Raw genomic sequence first — 7778 nt, 5'->3', positions numbered from 1 at the left:
GCGCCGCGAAGCCAGGCTGGGGGCGGGAGAGAGGCGACAGACCACCGCCTCCCCGCTCGGACCTCTCGGGCTGGAGGGGGGGGAGCAGGCCAATGAGCGCCCGGGGGCGGGGGTAGGCGGGGAGGAGCGGGGGGGGGGGGAGAGAGGCGACAGACCACCGCCTCCCCGCTCGGACCTCTCGGGCTGGAGGGTGGGGAGCAGGCCAATGAGCGCCCGGGGGCGGGGTTAGGCGGAGAGGAGCGGGTGGGGAGTGTGATGGGGACCCCGCCGCCTGGAGCGCAGACTGGAGCAGGAGATGGGGCGGGCTGGAGACCCTGGGGCCGCCCCACCACCACCTTGGTAGGGAAGATTCCGGGGCTGCGCGGAGCCTTTCGCCTGGCAGCCTCCGTTTCTGCGCACTCCGCTAACACCCAAAGCTAGAAAGCTGTCTCCCCCTGTCAGGAAACCTGTTCTTTCCCCTCCCCCGGGCAGATCTCAGGCCTTCCTGGGACTCTGCTTTGCCCCGTGGCCAGGCCTAGAAGGGTTAGCTAGTTTTGAGGTGCCTGATTTGAAGTCCTCAAACGTGCTGTCCTGCAGAATGCCCTCATAGCCAGAATAGGGTAGGCTATGCTTGCTTGTGGGACAGGGTGTCTGTATGAATCCAATAGCCTTCATGCCTCAGCTTCTTTAGTACCTATCGCCACAGTCTTGACAACAGCATTAAATAAGAGAGGTACACGCACTCCATAACAAGGTTTTACTAGTTTCATTTATTCGTGGATGTGGAATAAATCAATAAAGCCTCTCTTTGTGGTGTGGCTCAACCTCGTAGTACTAGTAGGCAGATTGAGGCTTAATGGCCGAAACTAAACAGGTCAAGATCTCATCGCCAGTTGTGATGGGGCTAAAGCCTAGCTGAAAGCTGTTAGTTACCCATTCTTGGGCAAGCACTTAAACCTTCAGCCTACCCACCCCTCCAGTACCTGCCTCTGCTCCCAGCTTCTAGTTACTTCCCCTGGCAACAGTATCAGGGATGCCCCTCCACACCACCATCCTTGGTTCTACAGCCAGCTCTGTCCTTGCCCATTCAAGAGAGTTCCTGGCCCCCCTGGAGTGGCCTCCTAGTGGGGAGTCCCAGTGGAGGAAGAGGGAGGAAGGAGAAAGAGATCTGAGCCTTTCCCTAGGAACTCCAGCATAACCGAGGAGGACAGGGAAAAAAGTCTATTTGGAAACTTGGGACCAACAATCTGAGGTCCCAGAGACATATGGAGCTCCCCAGGCCAGGCAGCAAGACCATACTTTGTCCTTACTGCCCAATAAGTGCTGTCCCCCTGCCATGTCATACTGTTGGCCTGCATGGCTCCGGCACCTTTCAGTGCGAGAAAGCTTCCTACAGGAGGAATAAGGTCAGCCTTCTCTATATGAAGTAAGACCAGGACCCCTCCAGAGAGAAGAGGGTCAGGTGCTGCACTGGAGCCAGACAGCCAAGGCCTCCCTGTGGAGCCTACTGCACCCCTTCTTAGCTTGTAGCCCCAGCTTCTGGGAGTTGGCTTCCTTCATTGGCCTCCAGCCAGGATGCTGGGAAGATCAAATGAGATGCTGTGTGTGAAAGTGCTCTGTAAACTGTGAACTGGGCAAAGGCAAGCAAGGCTGCCAGGAGTCTCTGGATCAGGAGGGAGGCGGGGAGCACAGGATGTAGTTCCAGCTAGGGAGTGTGCAGAACAGTGGTGATGGGATCACCTCAGAGGGCCAGCTTCCCCATGGAAATGTGGATGGCCAGCTTTCCTGGATTGCTAGAGTTCTGCATCCAGTTCCTGATTTGCTCCCTGTTCCATACTTCCTATTCTCCAGGTCCTGCTCTGGATTCCAGATCCCCTGATCTCTGTTCTGTGCTCGCAGAGGTACACCTTGGCATGGGATGTGAGCACAAGGGCACGGGGCATGCATGCCTCAGCTGCACCTTCCTCATTGTCTGGAAGGCCAGGCATGAGGGGAGAAGCCCAGACATCCTTCAATCACACTCATTCCTTTTACCTGTTCTTCCTTTGCTTGAGGGCCTAAGGCCAGAAGATGGGTCCTTAGCTGGCCATTGCTGGACATCACTCAGGGCTCCAATACAATTTGTGCCCTGCCCAAAGGACCTTGCAAGGGGCTGGAATTCATTGTCCATCAAGCCAGTCATGTCCTGAGTCCATCCTAAAGGTATGTTGTTTTAGTTGATACACCTTAAAGATGCCTCTCAAACCTAACCTTGTAGCTTGGAATTCTAACCCAGCCTCACCTGCTAGAATCAGCCTGCACAAAGGTGTGGAAAGACACATCAGTACTGGAACCCAGGAAGGTTTCCAGCTCCTGCTTGATGAATGGGGTGCCTGAGCCCCAAGGGCAACAGATCTAGTGAAAGAACTCACAGGTGGCTTTCTTACCAAGTTGGGCTCTGTACCCCGCATCCTGGTTCCCAGGTGAGTGTTGTTCTCCCTTTTGAGCTGCCCTATCATTCTGGGAGCCCGGCAGTCCTTTTGGGTCCTATTCTGATCTCTGTCTCAAGCATTTGGCACTGGTCTGCACAGAAATCGTGGCATTCCACAAGCAGGAATTATGCCAGTTCTGTTTCCATAGATTGGGTTTTCCCGAGGACAGGGCCACAGTGTCCCTCTTTTCTCCCCACCCCTTATATTCAACCAAAAATTCAACTTCATCTCAAGTTCTAACCTTGACCTTCTGAGCTGGCCAACCCACCATTCCCACCCTGCCTGCCAGGCCTTGGAAAGGATGGGGGCCAAGGGACACCTCTGGGGATGGTCTTTTTCCAGAGGTCCCCACGATGTGCCTCCCTCCCCTGGGAGGAGGCCTGGGGTCCTCCTCACCTGTTTTTCCTACTCTTAGGTGCTCACAGCCTTGTTCCCCCTCCACAAGCCAGCCAGCCAGGCGGGCAGCAGCTGAAAAATATGGGTTTTAATTCAATTTTCTAAGATGTGGCTGAGGGAGATGGATGCCAGGCCACTCTACCCAGCATTCATCTCTTCTGAGCAGCAGTTGCCTCCGGACTCTCCACCCCAAGCCCAGCCCAACCCCACTGCTGCTCAGACAGGACCAGCACATGGAAAGACACAGGTGTCAGACAGCTGACATATACAGAACACTCACCGTGTCAGGCCCAGGGCTTCTCAATCCTCTTGGTACCATGGAATGCCCTGGGGAGCTTTAAAAAAGCCCCTGCCTAGTCTTACCATAGAGATAATTGGACAGTTGGTCTGTGGAGAGGCCTGAGCTAAAGTATTTTGTAAAGCTCCCCAGGGGCTTCTAGTGTGCAGTCTGAGCTTATGAACTGCTGTCCCTGGCCCTCTGCCCTGTGCTTTGCAAGTGAGGCTCCCAAGGAGACGTGCTTGTATGTCCAGAGCAGTGACCAGGTGGACCCTGGTCCTCAGGGCCTTGGGACCCTCTGAGAAACCATGAGAATGAAGACATCATGAGATCTCTGCCTCGACTCATGGCTTTCAAACTACCAGGAGCCTTGGAAATCCCTGATGCTACCTCTGAAGATGCCTGGAATAGAAGAGGGGAGAGAGCCATCTTTGCAGACATTGGCAGCTCCTCAAACCTTGGCCTGCACCTTCTCTGTCCCCTACTTGGCAATGGGTAAGAATGGGCAAGAGGAGGACGGTTGGGAGGAGGGATGGTTGGGGCCAGGCAGGAAGAGAACCTAGAACCCTCAGTTCTAGGTGCAGACCTGGTCAGGGAGCACCCCATTTCACAGAGGAAGAAAATGAGGCCCAGAGAGCAGAAATTATGAAATAATTTCTGGCAGGGCAGGGGCCACACACCAGATCTTAGGGACCATCGCCCTGTGCTCTCCTTCCAGAGCTGTAGCTGCTAGAAGGGAAGGCAAACTTGTGGGGGTTGGAAACTCTGAGGATTTGAGGGGTAGGGGAGAAAGGAGTGATTCCTCAAGGCCCAGAGTGCAGAGGTAAGTGCCCCCCCATGTCTCCTTCTCCTTTACACCTAAACATTCAAGTGTACCCTCATGTGTATGCTCATATTATGTATCTATTGTTACTTTGAGTATCCTCTGCACATGTGTGCAGTCTCATGCAATATGCATGATCAGAAGTGCGCTCACAGAGACTCGAGCATGCTCCCATACACACATGCATGCACACGTGCACACAGGTGCCATGCACAGATCTGAAAGTACATCATCTCTGGCAGAATAGAGATATTTTCTGTCCTGTGGTAGCTCAGGCAGGCAGCGGGCCTGTCTGCAGAGGCATCACTTCATCACTGTCAGGGAATTCTTATAAGATAGTGAGTGACATTTCCCATTCACCTTCTGTAGTCCCTCCCTAGGGATTAGCTGTTTACTCATGGGAGCCAAACGTGCAGCCAGGCTCCTAGTCAAGGAGAATGCAATAGTTCCAGTCTCACCTCCACCTCCTCTCTCTCCACAGGACTTTGTTTTCTTATTTCTACCTCCATTCCTCCTCCATCTTCTGCACACCCCAGAGTTGGTGCCTGGGATTCATCTGCTGCAGAAATGACCCCTCCCAGCTATGCCACAACAGGCCACATCCTGTGCATTTAAGAGGTGTTTTGTACAGGCCCTACCCTTTGCCAGGAGCAGGTTCTCTGCTCCATTCTGGTTCTTGCATCTGTTGGGTGGATGCCTGCCCCCTCTGAGAACTCTGAGACCTCTGGGATCTCTGGGACCCTCTGAGAAACCAAGAGAAGGAAGGTTAGATCTCTGCCTAGACTCATGCTTTCAAACTACCAGGAGCCCTAGAAATCCCCGACTCTGCCTCTGAAGATGCCTGGAATAGAGGAGAAAGGGAGAGCCCCTGTGCCCCTACCCCACCCACGCACAGATAACACAGTCACATCCAGATCCCACTTGCTGCTCCTGCAGCTTCCTGGAGCCTGGCTCGACTGCTTTGCAAATGACAGTGTGCCTCAGCCCCACACAGCCCTGGCTTTAACACAGGGCCTCGGCAAGCACAGAGCTGTGGAAATTACAGATAATTCATGTGGGAGGAGGCAGCCTGTACGAAGCATGAATACAGCTTCTCCCAGAAAAGCAGCTCAAGATAATATGGGGCCTATGACAGGCTGAGCACTGATTTGGTGTCGTGCACATGATGCTGATAATTATATTAAAAGTAGGGCAAATAGAGTGTTCTTTGATGACCAACTCTGGGAGCAGGTTGGCAGCTGATAAAACAATCCCTTGCCATAACTGATAGGAGAACAGTTCTCAGGAAAGTCATGGGGGCACCCGAGCTCTAGGCCCTGAGCAGGGATTGGGAGTTGGCTTGAACAGGCAGGATAGGGCTTCCCCAGACCTTACATAAACTCAAGGGAAAGCTCTGTATAGTATTTGTTTTCTATTGTTGTACAAAAAGCTACTATCAACTTAGAAGCTTAAAACAGCTCGCCTTTTTCAGCCAGTTTCCAAGGGTCAGGAGTCTGGACAGGGCGTTCTGCTCACGGTCTTAGGAAGCTGCCATGAAAGTATCAATGGGGCATGTATTCTCATCTGAGGCCTGGAGTCCTCTCCCGGGGTTGGTGGCAGAATGCAGCTCCTTGTAGTTGTGGGACTGAGTCCTCAGATTCTAAGGGTCACCCACTTTTCACTCCCAGGAGGCCCTCTCCCCACAGGATCAAGGACACGGGAAGGGGTTATTCAGCATCTGTCCTTGATTTCTAGACCCTTTTGAAGGACTTATCTGATTGGCCCAGGGCCTCTCAGCATAATAATCTCTCTATAGATAAATTTAAAATTAGGGATTTTAATGACATCCACAAAATCTCTTTGTCTTTGCCACATAACTGGCCTAATCAAGAAAGCAAATTTCCACGCCACTTATAGGCCCTGCCCACATTAAATAGGATGGGCTGCTTGGGCTTGTATGCCAGGGTGCAAGATCCTTGGGGACATTACTGCAACTGCCATCTTCCATGGGCCCAGACAGCCCAGGATGGGGATTCCCTGAGGTCACAGCCTGTGCTAATCTTGTTCCATCTCCAGTGCTTGGCAGAAAGTCTGTGCTCAGGAAACCTGTATTGATTGAATAAGTGAGTCATCAAACCCTGTCTCTACTGTAACACCATGGGGAAACTGAGGCCTAGAGAGGGGAAAGAACTATTTCAAGTCATGCAAAGCCACAGATGACAAGGTTGGAATAATGATGCATGCTACCATTCACTCAGCACTTATGAATTCTCGATGCCAGGCCTCATGCTCAGTTAGCTTGCTAGTTTGTCTCCTGGCCTCGTCCTCAAGCTACAAAGGATTATGATTCTATCAGACTTACAAGTGCAGAAACCACGTCTCAGGGAGGTGATGTAATTTGTCCAAAGATGCTACAGATGCTGCCAGCCCACTCAGCTCAACCTCAAAGTCCCTGGCCCTCCCTCTTCCATTCTTCCATGCCTTGTTGCCTCTTTCTGCAGGCAGAACAGACTGAGAGCACAATCAGGAAGTCAGGTGTACAGGGAGATCAAGACTGCTCAGCTGCCTTCCTCCCCCAGCACCTCCCCTCAGCTTCCAAGGCATTTCAGCCCTCATTGTTTCCCACCAGGATGAGCTCCCACTGGGGGAGAGAGGTACTTCTAATTACTCTTGATTTCCCAGCCTGGTTAGTCCAGTCACCAGGCGACTGTCAGTTTTAACTCTTTCTTGACATACTCGGGACAGTTCTGCAGAAAGAGGGAGACCCAGGCAGGAGAGGACACAGAAGGGTGTGGCCGGAGCAGGCAGAGCAGTCTTTGTACAACCACAGCCACAAGCATCTAGAGTCTCCCCCTCCCGCCAGATCCCCATGGAACTCCTCCTTCCAGCCCCACAGCACAGACAACATTGCTTCTTGTTACTGGATGAAGACCCTGGCCCACTCCCTAAGGAGCCTGGCTGCCCTGATGCCCTTCCACAGATATCCACACGCATCACCCCTCACCTTCTTCACGTCCCTATTCACATGTGCCTGCTCACTCGTGTGACAAAGTGACCCTTCGTGCCCTACTCCTTCCTCCTGCAGTGGATCACAGTGCTTGTGCAACAATTTTGGAGCCAGACTTTTGGATTCAGATCTCAACTCTGCCATTTGCGCAGTTATTTAGCCTTCGATGCCTCAGTTTCCCCATCTACAAAGCAGGGCTAAATAATAACATCTATTTTTTATGAATATTTATATTTATATTAGCAGCAGTTTATAGCACAGTATAAGAAAAATAGTGGTTGTTTATTACTTGTTCTTCACGGCCCTCTTGCTCTCTGACATGTTTTAGTGCCTATCTCCACTGGATGCTGCCTGAGAACAGGGTCTTTGATCATTGCTCCAACTCCAGCACTGAGGGTGTCCACAGAGCGTTTGTTGGGCCAATGAATGAATTCCACCACCTCCATCACACTCTTCAGAAACTGCAAAGTAAAGAATAAAAATGTAGCATCTTCCTCCCTATCGTCTCTCTTGTCACCCTGTTCCATAGCCACAAACTCCATTTCTGACACCAAAGCTCTTCTGTAATCCAACAACCAATACTAGAATAAAATCCACTAGCCTGAGACTCATGTCATAAAATTCTGGAAATCTAGAATTCGTGGATTCCTAGAATGATCTCCAGGATGTAGAGAATTCTAGAATAAAAGCCTGAGATCATCTAAAGAAATTTGCTGATGGGACCTAGGAATCTTAGAAAGGAAGCTTGGAATTTCAGAAGAGACTCTTGGAATGGGATTGCCAGGGAGAATCTGGTGAGACCAGCTGGCTCCCTTTCACCAGCTTTTTTTTTTTTTTTTTTTTTTT

General features: G+C 51.6%; 1 long non-coding RNA gene across 2 annotated transcripts; it reads left to right on the top strand.

The window, feature by feature from the left end:
- The first annotated feature begins 265 nt into the window (after nucleotides 1-265).
- LOC109118183 lies at nucleotides 266-7511 on the top strand. 2 transcript variants are annotated; one of them, XR_002025490.2, is made up of 5 exons: nucleotides 266-339; nucleotides 2034-2181; nucleotides 2268-2441; nucleotides 3489-3618; nucleotides 7261-7511. It is a non-coding gene; the product is annotated as an uncharacterized LOC109118183 (long non-coding RNA). The 2 variants fall into 2 exon arrangements; XR_002025489.2 differs by having other exon boundaries at nucleotides 1831-2181.
- The last annotated feature ends 267 nt before the right edge of the window (nucleotides 7512-7778 follow it).

Source organism: Fukomys damarensis, unplaced genomic scaffold (genome assembly GCF_012274545.1).
Source record: "Fukomys damarensis isolate Sample0158 unplaced genomic scaffold, DMR_v1.0_HiC HiC_scaffold_4, whole genome shotgun sequence".
Taxonomy (NCBI): Eukaryota; Metazoa; Chordata; class Mammalia; order Rodentia; family Bathyergidae; genus Fukomys; species Fukomys damarensis.
Note: the sequence above shows the minus strand (reverse complement) of the source record. Positions and strands in the feature narration are given on the sequence as shown.